This window comes from Triturus cristatus, chromosome 4_1, assembly GCF_964204655.1.
Source record: "Triturus cristatus chromosome 4_1, aTriCri1.1, whole genome shotgun sequence".
NCBI lineage: Eukaryota > Metazoa > Chordata > Amphibia > Caudata > Salamandridae > Triturus > Triturus cristatus.
The window spans coordinates 1312472934-1312486937 of record NC_140585.1 but is presented as its reverse complement, the minus strand read 5'-3'; positions in this window follow the sequence as shown (position 1 = coordinate 1312486937).

Sequence of the window (14004 nt, the reverse complement as noted above, 5' to 3'; positions counted from 1 at the left end):
TAAACATCATGACTTGGAATGTTGCAGGGATCACCAAGGTTTTGTAAAGCACACTAGCAACACCATTCCTCGAAGGAGCTGATTTAATTTGTACCCAAGAAATATGGGCAACCGCATCTACACCAATAAGAGGCTATGCAGAATATTCCAACCCTCCCACCAAAGGTAACATACTTGAGAGACCCTCAGGGGGGATCTCCATATACATTAAGCACTCATTGAAAGTTAATTTTACAGAGATAAAGAACTCCTCGGATCTGTTTTTGGCTGGCACCATGAAAGGCCTTAATACGTTGGACGGCCCACTATCAATACTTTTGATTAACGTCTACTACAACCCCCATGGGCCGGGCTCTAAGGACAAGCTTACGCAGCTGATAACTCATATAGAAACTCTGCTTCTACAGTTTGCATCCATGGAACCCATTATTCTTGGGGACTTCAATACGCACAAAATGGGTGATACTGAAGCGCAAAACCACAGCTTTGGGAGCACCGCGGTTTTCAATGCCCTCATGCGGGCATAAAATATGGCAACAACGCACTCCCTATTCTTTAAGCATAAGCCTGGGGCATTCTTTGCACCCACTTATAACAAACAGACCACAATAGACTATATTCTATTAAGTATGAGATTACAAAAACTCCTGTCAAACTATACTGTGCACCCACGGAGAGAAAGCGACCATGCCGCTTTAATTGAACAGTTAACCATCACAACAGACACTCACCACTTTCGTGACTGCATTGGGGCATCCAAAGGGAAAGAACAGCATAAACTTCTCAGAAGAATCAATTGGGGGCCGATGTCAATCAACAATTTTGCCTCTTGGAAACAAACGTGGACAGGCTGTCAAACCGGCTTAAATAATAGGGGCATCATAGACGAATGGGACCATCTTGCCTATCAACTAGCCTCACTGCTTCGGGGGAGCACCACATACAGAAATCCCTTAGACTCTTCTCATACCCTAGGACACGTCCCAGCGATCAAGGAAAGCGCCAAACAATTAAACGCCAAACGCAGAGTCTATCAGATATACGGGTCAGAGTCTGCCAAAATACAATTCCAAGTAGCTGCAAAAAACCATTCAAAACAGGTTTAGAAAGCAAGACGTGAACGCACGGAGGCAAAATGGCTGAAGATCTTTGAGCTGCTGGCACCGTGTAAGTCCCAAGAATTTTGGCAATACCTAAACAACCTAACCCACGGGGACACTAACAGAGGGAATTCACTTGACGCGGGCACTTGGGTAGCCCATGTGAAAACCCTGTACTCTGACGATTCGAATACAACTCCTCCAAATAGTCCCACAACAATAGGGGAGGGAACTGGCAACGCCACAGCTGAACCTACCATACCGTTGGATGATCCAACCCTCCCAGGACTAGTTGGCACGACTCTAAAAAAGATTCAACACAATGGGGCACCTGGCCCCAACGGTCTGCCTGGCTCCCTCTTCAGGGACAGACTTTTGGATGGAAAATTTGGCTCAGCTATTCGCCGAATGCAGGTTCCTTGGGGATGTTCCAGATTCCTGGAGGGGATCACTGCTGCACCCAATATATAAAAAAGGGCCTAACACTGACCCCAGGAACTACCGCATGATCGCCCTGCTGGACATTGAGGGCAAGGCTTATGCAAGCACTCTTCTGGCGGAACTAGTGGACTGGGTGAGCACTGAAGGCCTCTTGCCCTTCTTTCAGGCCAGTTTTAGACCTGGGGGCTCCACTGTGGATAATATCATCGCCCTGTCATACTTGGCACATCAAGAGGTGGCCCATCAAACCCTGCCGCTTTTCGCCTGCTGTATTGATTATTCAGCGGCCTTCGACAGGGTATATCGCACCATCCTCTGGCAGAAATTGGGTTGCTGGAACATCGGCCCGTCTTTACTACAAGCTATTAGATCACAAACCTGGGTAAGGGTCAAACTCTCTAGTGAGTTTGCCACAGAGAAAATCGCCACGGATCGGGGGCTAAAGCAGGGCTGTGTCCTGGCCCGATGCTTTTCAATTTATATACAGCCAACATGGGCCAAGTCATGGGCATGGAGCCACTTTAGCCACCCCCAGGATTGGGCAAACAAAGATCCAATTGATGCAATACGCTGGCGACCTGGTTCTTTTGGATCATACCAAAATCGGCCTACAAAAATAACTCACTGCCCTCGCAGTCTACAATGCCCAAAACAAGCTGGCCGCCAACCCAAACAAGTCTAAAATAGTGATCTTTGGCCATTACCCGAAACAAAAATTGGCCAAGTGGAGGCTGGGTCTGCTGACTTTGGACTGTGTACAACACTATAAGTATCTGGGGCCTTGGCTTAGCGAAACGGACCTCCACAAACTGCAGCAGAAAGGGAAAAATGTCACCTACGCCCTCTGCAAATTAAATGCTACTTTAGGTAATCCAACAACGGCTATTCAAAGAGTACTGAGGGCGAAACTACTACCTTCCCTCAACTATGTGCAACAGGCATTTCCAGGGAAATTTGCGAATGACCTCAAAAAATACACTGCACATCTTATAAAAAGCTATTTTGTCTACCATCCTGCACCAGGAACAATTTAAATTGCCTGGAATTTAATCTTAATCAAGAAAAATTGGAAGAGATGGCGACTTTGAAAATATTTTTATCAAGCAGCGTTGGCGCCGGAAAACTCGATGAAGGCTGTTATAAAACGCATCTTCCAACAACCTGGCAATCCTTGGTTTGCCTGTCTCACCTCCGCCAAAGACCTCTTGTAACTTGCAACAGAGAATTGGGACCCCAGAATAATCAAGTATGTCACTATTAAAATGACCATAAAAAATCAACTTGGATATAGAATCCTTGGTAGCAAGAGGCTTCCACGAGACCCAAAGCCTCCCCCACACATTGCCCAGCCTCAAACCTCATCTTACGCAGGCTGTGGGGAGAAAAGCCCAAGATAGGATCCTAGCAGCTAGACTACATCCTCTCCCTCTTAAAAAACTATATCCAACTGGGAAAGGAAGGCCGGTCATCACGGAGTGCCACCTTTGCAACTACAAACAAGAGTCTCTAGCCCACATTTGTCTCTGCTGCCCGGTGCTGCGCCAAGTCCGCAGAATTTACCTCAGGCCCATTCTTCTCCAACTGGGCACTCACACAGCAAAGGAGGCAGTCCATCGACTCTATACATTGGATACAGTGAAGCATATGGACAACTTTGGCAAATTTGGCTATTATACTCGTACACCACTGATGGTCGCCTCCCCCTAGGCTGTTAGACCGGCATTGTGGGGGCTGCCCTCTGGCCACTTCTTCACAACAGACTTACTTGATATACAAGACTGATTGTCACTTGATTGTTTTTATCTAAGATAGCAAAGCAGAATTAAAACAATGTTGTGTACATACACATGTTTTTTCTATTTTTGATTTTTAGATTTAAGTCTGTCACTTTATGAGCTGTATTTTTGTAATGGTTTTAAGTAACCACACAAATAAAGAATTCATTCGTTCATTCATTCATTCATTCGAACACAGTAAAGGGGATAAAAGAAACCCGTGCTTCACAGATGAGCAAGTTGAAATTGCTGGGGAGAACAAAAATGAAAATAAGCAAAAACATTATTGCAAGTAACAGGTGGTGGACCGGATGAGAAGCACTCACTGCAAGTAAGGAACAAGAAACAGTCACAATGCACCCAAACGAGTGTTGCTCTGATATGAGTTTACCTTAAATAAATGAAAAAGAAATAGGTATTTGACAAAACAGGAACAAGTTGATTTAATTCAATGCTGCATAGGGAGAGCCTCGATAGAGTGCATCAGCTTAAAGTCTCTCGGTGTACAAAGTCTTGGCCGCTGTTATATACAGTTCATGAGGTACAATAAAAAACATTTCTACATTTCAGTTGTAAATCAAGGAGCGCAGGCATCTGATAAATACACAGATGGCTCTCGACCTCGGGGTTAGCCAGTGTGGGCCAGTATGTGTGTCCAGGTGTCCGGCATGAGGAGGCAATGATCACTATGTGTGGTGTGCATGTTGTGTCCTGATTGGTTGCATGTTTCTATCTACATGTCGCATCTATCTTTGTGGTATTTTGGGGAACATGAGCCTTTGGCCAAACGTATTTTATTGGGGCCAATTTCCTAAGACCTGTTTGTGGTGCAACTATCTATCTGTGAGATTGATTAGGGTTTTCCCTGGGCATTCGTTTCTCTTTAGGTTAAAAGAGATCCCACCTGTGCCCTGGTATTCGATAGGTGTGAGTGTGGGTCATAAAACATGTCTATCCATGTATCACTGACTCCGGGTTGATGGGGAGGTCACCTTGGGTGAATCCGACAGCATTGATACAAGTTCATTGCAACTCCTAAAACTAATATGGCAGTCACTGGTATAATTTCTATCGACATTCTTAACATTCTGGAAAGACTTATCATTGCATACATTAACATTGTTCCTGCTGGTATTGACACTGTTACATTTGCTTAAGTCATCACATAATCAACATTGTTTTTACTAGTAACAGTATCATTATTTGTGCATGGATTATGACATACATTGGTATATTGTTGGGTATTGGCATGGTCCTGTATGCACAGTTTATGGCATACATCGATACTGCCTTTATTGGTATTGCCGTTGTCAGGCCTGCACATATCATGGTATTCATTGACGTCATATTAATCCATTCCAAAACTCCCATCTCTAGCTGATTCTTCAACTACTCTATCTTCTTCATATATCATGACAGTTATGTTATTAGAAAGTGTGTGTGTGTGTAAGTGTGTGTAGTGTCTGGTGCCTTTTCCCTAGCCAAGTGCATTCTACCTAATTTGAGGATGGCTTTTTTACAGCAGAAAACCCCCACTTGTACGAAACCACATAACAGAAGTACAACAATAAGAATAGGCGTAAATGACATGAAGAGGTTGGATACCCATAATGGGATCCCTGAAAAGATACTATTCAACCAGTCCCATTCCAGGGCACCTCCCTCCTTCTTCATGTTGGTTTGCAGATGATGCAGTTCTTGTATAGCAGGGGCTAATGTCCCCTTGTCCAGATCAATTCCAGGAATAAAAGTACAACAGGAAGCACGATTTTTGCCACAAACCCCACCCTCCATAGTGTTCATCAAGTCCAACATGTACCGATGTTGCATCATGATAGGGCAGATGGCTCTGAATTCCTCCTTGATAGCTTTTAGGCCAAGCTCAGTACTGTTTATTAGTTTCATAATTTCCCATCTGGTTATTTGTAACCAGTGGGCGTTTGCTTTTGTTCGCATGATGAAAGAGGGTATTGACCCTCCGGCGTTTACTTCAGCTTCTATGAACAGTCTGAATTCTTTTGCAATGTCCTTGTACTGAACCCAGCAGCAGTTCTTATCTTTCAAGCCTAATGCAGTCAATTTGTTTTCTTCTGTAATGGATGTTGAGACAACTCAGACAGATCCTCTCCAGGTATAATCAGGGTGGGGTGTGTATGATCACAAGGGTGCAGAAGACAAGCTGCCATCTGGGAAAAAGCTAGGTGTAGGCAAGATTTCCACATTGCCAATAAAGATCTATCAACGTGGAAGTGCCCTATTGCAGGTCTGGTATATGCATTATCATGCCTCAAATCTCATTCCAACGATGTGTACCTATTAATCTCACTATCCCAGATTTCCTGGCAGAGGGTGTCTATGCTGGCTTTTGATCTCCTCCCCTGGGACTCCCCCCCAACCCAGCATGATTTAAATGAGCAGCCCTACACTGGAATTCCATGCCTGGGGTCGATTTGTCATTAACAAAGGTGACTCAAATGATGTTAAAGGTCTCCCTGGGACCACAGCCGGAGGTGGGAGCAGATGGGTTTCTGCACTGGTCTGGTGGTCTTGCTTCCTCTAGGAACATCTTATTTACAATGTCCTGGGGCCAAACAGTATCCCCCCCATGGAGGCCTTCCTGTGCATCCTATCTACTTCAGATTGGATATCACTTGGCTCAGTGAAGAAATATAAAGCAGTGGGGTTGGTTTCCAACCAGGTGATGTTTACTACTGTCCTATGGGATTCTTCTCTATTGGATTGGATTTTTGACCTGATATTGCATAGGTACAGGTGGATGATGTATTCAGATTTTTCAGGGGCTATCTCCAGTGATAAGTAAAGCCTATCTGCGCCTACGGTCCGAGGTATATGTGAACCGACGTAACATGACCTGTTCATAGTTTGCATCCCTTCATCAGTCATGAGCTGATACCTGTTGTTGTGTAGGAGTGTGCTGTGTAGTGTGTGAGGAATACTAGCTATTGGTTCAGTGTAGGTGTAGGTGAGGTGAGAGGTATCTGCTCATGTGTTGTAAGAATGTAGAAGTAGAGCTCATGAGATTAGGCATACTTTTGGCTCTGAAGGAGCTTGAGAGCACCACGGCTAGAGAGATTGTGTATAAAAAAAAATGTTGTAGGTTGTCATGCAGGCCAGTTGTCTGTTATTTGTTGTCTGATGTTTGTTGTCCTGTGTCTGGGGGCAAATATGTGTCTTGCCCTGGTGTGGTGCAAAAAATGTCTTTTAAGACGAGGCTACAAAAGTCAGTTCGGAGTTTGTGTTACTTGAGCGATTGACCTTGTAAAATAGTCTTTGGAAGGTTTGATTGAAGTAATGGTGGACTGCGGCCGTGTTGGTGCACTTGTAGCTTAGAACACAGACCTGTAGGATAAGAGCTACCGGTTGTACGTTAGCTGGGAAAAAAACATCTCTATGCAGTTTTGGAACATTTCTGTGTTTATTTGTACCTACTCAACGGATTCTACTGGAGGGCAAATTTTGATAAAATGGGACCGAGGTAAAAACATTTCAGTTTTTATCTAATTTCGGCACCTGCTAAAATTTTGGGGGAAATGGGGACTTTTAAATTTTTTAAGGATATTCGTATTATGAGTTCCCCCCTTTTCTTGTGCCAGCAGGGCCAGTATACCTTCCTGTGGGCTGCTTCGCTTTAAGGTGTGAAATTTAAACCAGCGGAGTAGTATCCTTTTGACCTGCATGAGCAGCGTGCAATTGTGAGGAGAGGTGGATGTTTCAATTTAGGCTATTGTTTCTATTGACACGTGCGCATCCCTTTGGTCTCTGCATGTGGTGTGGAAGGAGGTTTCTTTCCAATTGGTCTAAGTTACTGGTTTATGCCCTACTTCTGGAAGGGTCGAGAATCTTTGGGCCATTGTCAGGCTGTTTAGTCAGTGTCCCAGGGGGCAGTTACTTGTGGTTTTGTGCGTTGCTAATATTTACAAGGGATGCCGAAGTTTGTGTGTGGAACCCGGTATGAACCTGCATGGGAAAATGATTGGCACTATGTTGGTTTGCAGTGTTTTTCTCAGCAAAATTCAGGGCTCACATTGGGACTTTTATGTGTTCGGCCTGATGGAGGAGGTGCTACTGACTTTGATGGATTTTCCAAATGGGATACTGGCCTCGATCAAGAGGTCCCATGAATGTAATTTCGACCAGCTGAGCACGGTTGGTGAGCCTCTCCCTGCACCTCGGGTGTGGGCTGCGAAAGTAATTCCGGGAGACTTGTTCTCTCCCATCGTTCCTCTGATCCAGGATGTTCCAGATTTTCTGCAATTGGTCAAAAATGGGATGATTCCTAACCGGCTTATCCAATGGGTGGACCTTGGATGTTTTGGAAGATTTTAGGGGAGAGGAGGAAGCTGAATGTTCTGACCACAATGGGAGTCAGTTGGCCAGCTGGGACTTGCCATGCATTTTCCCACTAACTTGATGCCAGATGTGTGCATGACTGATGGAGTTCTTTTGCCTTCTTAAAAACTCCTTCCTGTAACGTCTGGGGAAGGTTGGCTTTGACCACTGGGGCAGTTATCTCATTTTGGGGGCCTGTTTTATGCACCAGTTAGAGCCGTCCTGCTCTTTCGTCAGACTGTCCACCCCCCAGGGACCATTGTCACCAACCCCTTTCCAGGGGCCTATCAGCAGAGGGGGCCCTGGACCCTCTGTGTGCACCCGGATGGTGGACACTTATGTAGATTCCCTGGCAAGATAGCATGGCTGTCTTGAAGACCAGACATGGAGGCAAGTTAGGAAGTGTGACTGGGAGTGATGTGAAGGGGATAGGTTGTTTCAGGCAATAGGTTGGACTTAAGCATGTTTTTACCCTGTGGTTGTGCTAGGGCATTGCCGCTCCAGTTGTCATAACTGGGGGTATGGCCCCTGCTGGACGGAACTCGCTTTTTTTTTGCAGTAATTGTCGTGTGTTCTACCATCCACCTAGTTGGTTGGGTGCAGCCTGATTTTCTTGATGCTGGTTGCGCGATGCAGGAGCGGCATTCTGTGTTTCGTTTTGGGGGAAATAATTTGTGGGAGCTGTCACTGTACTATTCTGTTCTGCTCATGGTATACTTTTAAGCAGCACCGGTTGCCCATCTTGCCCATTCTGTGATAAAAGTGGCACTTTAAGAGGTCGTCAGGGCCCAGCGTCCAGGAGCTTGCCCACTAGAACTGGGCGGATACCATCTGGGGTCCATGTGTGGAGCTCTCCTTGAGACAGGTGCCATCTACACATTTGTGGCTAACGCGGCTTCTTCAAGGTTGGTCTTTTTCAACTTCTGTTGGACCAGTGTGGTAATGTTTCTTGGGGCTAGCTCTTGCTTCTCCCTGTCCTTCTCTTGTCTCTTCCGGTAATAGAGTGGTATGTGGGCTTGTATTTTCCGCCAAGGTTTGGTGTTTAGCCCAACTAAATAATCTAATCTGGATCTCTGTGGGTAATCCCCTCTTGAGGATGTTGTAGAAGAATTCAACCTGGGGACCAGTGTCTGTCCATGGCTGCCTTGTCTCCTGCCCCCACTGTTCCCTCATTCTGTCTAGGAACTCAGTCATGGTTTCCCCAGGTTTTATGCTCTCTGCCATTAATCCTCCTCCATCTGGGCGGTCTGGGAACAACTCCCTACGGGCCTTGTAGATCAGGTGGCTGAATGAATCAAATACAGCCCGTCATGCTTGGTTTTGATGAGCATGACTGCGAGGATGCAGGCTCAGGAAAACACCATGTAGTTCTGCTCACCAATAAGGCTGCTAAGCAGGCTTTTGATATCACCTATAGCTAGGTTTATTTCCACAGTGTTCATTTCAAAGCCCCGACCATCAACAGGGGCAGCTTATTCCTGAGCCTTTCTTTGTCCATCTTTGCCAAAGGCACGTAGATGGTTCATACTGCACCTTTCTGGAATAACAGACAACTTCTAGCTTGTGCTGCTCTGTTGGTTTCTTCTCGACACAGTCCTCCCATCATCTTAAGCACTCCTGCATGTAGGGGTAGTTCTATTTTACATCTCCCCCTCCATGCAAGATGTAGTGTTCTGCAATTGCCATATCCTCTGGTTCGAAGGATCCCTCCTCTGGCCAAGAATGGTCATACTGGCGGCCTTTCCTTTCAGTCCAGTAGGTCAGTAGATGAGAAAGAGGCCGTGCAAAAGCCTCGCTCTCTTCTCTGTATATTACTGCTCTAGGGGTTGGTGTGTCTCAACAGCGTGTCCAGGGGGAATGGCAGATGTAGTCATCGTCGCTCTCCTCATGCACGTGTTAAGGTACTACACTGCTCCTTTTACGTCTCAATTGTGCCTCGGTCAGGCTTTCCTGGATACTTATTTTCTGGTTAGCCCCTCTCCTATGTCGACGTCCCAGTGATGTATGGGCTGCCGTTAGGGGCCTTCCTCCCAACTCATCCCTGGGGTCATCTCTGTATGGGGCCCGAGGCCGAGCTCCTGTTCTCTCCGGATAGGGGGAGTTGTTGCCTTTCTTTTTTGTTTTTCTCTTTTTCTCTCTCTATACTTACTTCTCTCCTTTTCTCTAACTCTGACCTCTGTTCCTCTCAGTGCTAAGTGCTGTTCTTTAAGGCAATTTCTTGGCCTCAATCTCACTCCCTGATGCTTCTTCCATTTCATAGGCCTGCCTAAGGAGAGTGTAGCCCGTGGCTTCCCCTTCAGAGTCAGATCTTGTGGGTTGGTGCTCCTTTCTTTCCCTCCATTGGTGGAATCACCTTCTAGGAGGGCCACAATCCTCCCTCTTACCTTATAGCAACCAGTGGGGTGCTCCTTGTTTGGTCTAGACCAGCTGGGTCACAGGTGATGGGTCAAACCCGAGGGTGCCTGGGCTGGCAGGATCTGGGATCCTCTTTCCTGCCCGATGGCTTGTTGCCCCGGGGGGTCCAGCAGCCTCCTTGACCAGTGGATTGGTGTAACCCAGAGTGGCTGCAACTGGGATGGCCAACATTAGGGAGAGCATATACCTGCAGGTGTATGGTGGGGGAGGTGCAGATGCCTAACTCATGGGTGCTTCGACCATAGTTTTGTAGGCTGGGGCAACCTTGAAGATGGCTCATAATTCTAGTAGGGCCTCCAGATTAGCCGTCTTATGTCTTGTGTACCTGGTCTGTATGTGAGTCTTTGTGTGTTCTATTGAGATGGTGTTGAATGTGCCTTCGTCAGGCTAGGGGAATGTGTGTGTCTTGGCATAGGTATGCCCCTCACAGCAGTGTTTCTCTACTTTCCTGGCTCGGGTGGGGAAGCTCGCATTCATGTGGTCTAGTAAAGTCTCCATGATGGAGTGGGAAGCTTTTTTGATTCAAGGTCTTTGCAAAATGTTGATTGTCTCAAGAAGGTTTTTGAATAATCGCAATTCTACTGTAATTTTGGGGATCCTTTGTACCACAGGGAGGTACCAAAAACCAATCTACTTAGTCATGAGCTCGAAAAATACTGATGCATCAAAGGGTTCCATTAACATAAAATAGAGACAAATATGCAATGACACAATAACAACCTATAACAAAAGAACAATTATTAGTTCAGAGCGGCACAAGTTGGTTTGCAGCAGTGAAGTAGCAATCATGAACGTGGAAAAAAGGGGTAATTATTACCTAATGCATAGACTTACTAACATTTGAATATGCAACGTGGTTTGCAAAATTTCAACAGCACCACAACATCAATGGTGGCATAACAATGGAAAAAATCTAATAGACAGAAAAAGTAGTTACTTTGTCCAACAAACTGAGGCCTCTCCTAGTGCCTATAGCCTGTGGAAAGGGGATGCTCTGTGCAGTACGCAGAGATAGGTGAGCCTGACACTATCGGCTCAACAGACAAAAAGTACCAACAATTTAAGCTGAGAAAAAGGAATAACCTGATAACTATCGCCCCCCTGTTGCCTTACACAAGCTAAACCTAATTCACCAATGTCCAAATGTTCCCTAATTTCTGAATTACACTTTGTCACACCCAGGGGTTGTGTCTGTCACTGCCTAATGCCCAGTGGTCCAAGCAGAGAAAAAAAAAGGGAACATCTCTCACTTCTTTTAGATGCTACCATTGTTGAACCAATAGCACTAAGAAAATGTTTGTGACTAAAAAAGTAAGTTTGAGATATTAGCTCTATATCACACCCAGAGCCCATGTGTACCGTCTTCCCACCACACACAGCGGTCCAAGCTATCCCTTGTTATTGCCAGGGGATAAGGCAAACCCTGCCTGTAGGAAAGTAGAATCTGCTTTCATAGTTACCCTCACTTTTTGCTGGTGTCATTATGTTTTCTGACAAGTCTGACTGGGATCCTGCTAAACAGGACCCCAGTTTCTGTGTTTCCTCCTTAAATTGGATCATGGTTAGTGCTTAGGTACCCCCAAGATTGGCTACTGGGGTATCCTTGTAAGTTCCTAGTATATGGTACTCAGGTTCCGAGGGCATAGGTAAACCAGGGGACCCCATGGGTTGAAGCATGTATTATGTCACCCATGGGAAACTACTCAAATTGTGACTACAGGTCTGCCATTGTAGCCTGTTTAAGCTGGTACTAGCACCACGTACGACAGATATAGGTTTTCTTATATCTGAAGTCACTACACTTAAAATCTATAACTCACCCCTAAGGCAGGCCTTTCAATCCAGAAGGCAGGGTGCTTGGTTATAAGGATGAGGGTGCCCCTGACTGAGCAGGACACCCGTCCAATCCCCGGAGTCTATACTGCAGGCATTGTATGTGCGTCAGCCATTGCGATACATACAGTGGCCATGCACTATTACGCAATGACTAACTATAACCTGGCTGCACTTTACCCTGGCATTTTTGGTATCAAACATGTTGGATTCATACCCCAAAACCATAAATGGTGTTGGAGGAATCGTTCCATGAACTGGGGGGCTCCTCTGGAAAGCCCCCCATGCTCCTGGTATAAGACTTCCAGAGTCTGACAGCAAGCTAGGGCTGCTGCCTACCACAGACACGATTTTGCCCTACTGTTGCTGAGCCAAGCTCAAGCAGGGGACTGTAGGACAATAGATTTCCTGTCACAGGGAGATGTGACCAACTCCCAGACCGAGAGTAGTGTATTAGGCTGGGGGGGCTTGCCAGTACCACTAGATTGCTTTGAAGGGCACATTTGGTGCCCTCCATGGATATTCCAGTTGGAACCAGTTCAGGGAGCCATTGGCTACCGCTCTGGTGCAAAACTGGACAAAGGACATGGGAATATCCACCCCAGTGTCCAGCCCATCCCCTGGGAGGGACCCCTGAATCGTCCCAACCCTTTCCTTAGGGTACTTAAGGGCTTACCTATGGGTGGCTCTTCAGATTCATTGTGGAACAAGATTCAGATCTGAATGAAACCACACTATCTTCAACCGTTTGGGCACTTCGGACTTCATCGGACTTCGCTTTGGGAAACAAGACTGCATCTGGAAGACTCCTGCTGCTCCTGGTCTCGACCTCCTACCAGTCTTCTGCGTCTTCTGTGCCGGTGCTCCATAGAGGTTCTTCTTCAGGCCTGTGGGCATCCAAAACACCCACAGGAATCTCCCTTGGAGTGAAGTAGTCACTCCTCTGCATCTGAATGCACCTCAACTAAGCTGACTGGTCTGCTGCTCCTGATGTTCCATGGACTCCAAAAGGCTCCGCAACAAAGGTGGTAGTTCTTCACCTCCATCAAGGCCTGCCCTGTCTTTTCAGCAAGTTTGAAGTCACTATCACTTGTCGGAGCCGCTGGAGCATTACCCCTATGCAACGCGTTGACTTGCCGTTGCCAAGGCTGTTGACTCTCTTCTCTAGAGCTCTTCAGGCTCCAAGAATCTCCAGGCTCCAGCATCTCTTGCTACCAAGATATGTGTCCTCACTGCATCCTTTGCACCGTGGGCCTTCATCATTAATAAGCTGCTTGAAGTCCTCTTGCGACTACTCTGCCTTCAGCCTGTGTGTCTTGTCAAGGGTCTTCTTTGGCTCCAGTGGGCTCCCCTACTTGTTTGGGAACAACTCTGACTTACCTGTTCATGATGAGTCCCTTGGATCTTGCTGGTCCCAACACTGCACCTTTTCTGTCTGCCACGTTTGTTGCCGCTGCCAAGGCTTTTTGGTGCTATCGCTAAACACCGAACCCCTGGCTCTTGTTGGACAGCTCCTGAACAGCTCCTGGAATTCAACAGCATCGCCTGATCACACAGCTGCAGCACCAAGGCCACCTTCAACTCTCCTGCATTTTCCGACATCCGTGGGCATTAGTCTTCCGTGCCTCCTGGTCACTCCTGAGTGCCATAGACTCTGTCCCCTCTACTTGCAGGAACCTCTCTTCCTGAATCCACCCATGGATTCCACCTGACTCTTTCACCTTCTTCACCAGCGGCATCTTTTCTTGAAGTCCTCCATTGTGGTCTATAGTGGTTCCCGACATCGCTTCGCACCTATGCACCCGTCTTCCCTGGTGCAGGTGTCCTGGTTCCTGGGGTATCCACGGGTGGGGTGACTCTCTGACCCTCCATGGGGTTTCTTCAAGGTACTCTGGGAAGGGTTCTTTTTTTTTAAACTGCAACTGTGACTTCCCTGTTAACTTGTATTGAGCAGGCGGTCGTGTTTCCACTCTGCACACGGCCTCCGTGGGTTTCCTAGGTACTTACCATGGGTGGTTCCTTGGGCCCCCGGCTCTTCTAAGTCTTTTGATTCCAGTCTCGACTTTGGTCATAGTTGGCATTCCACTTTA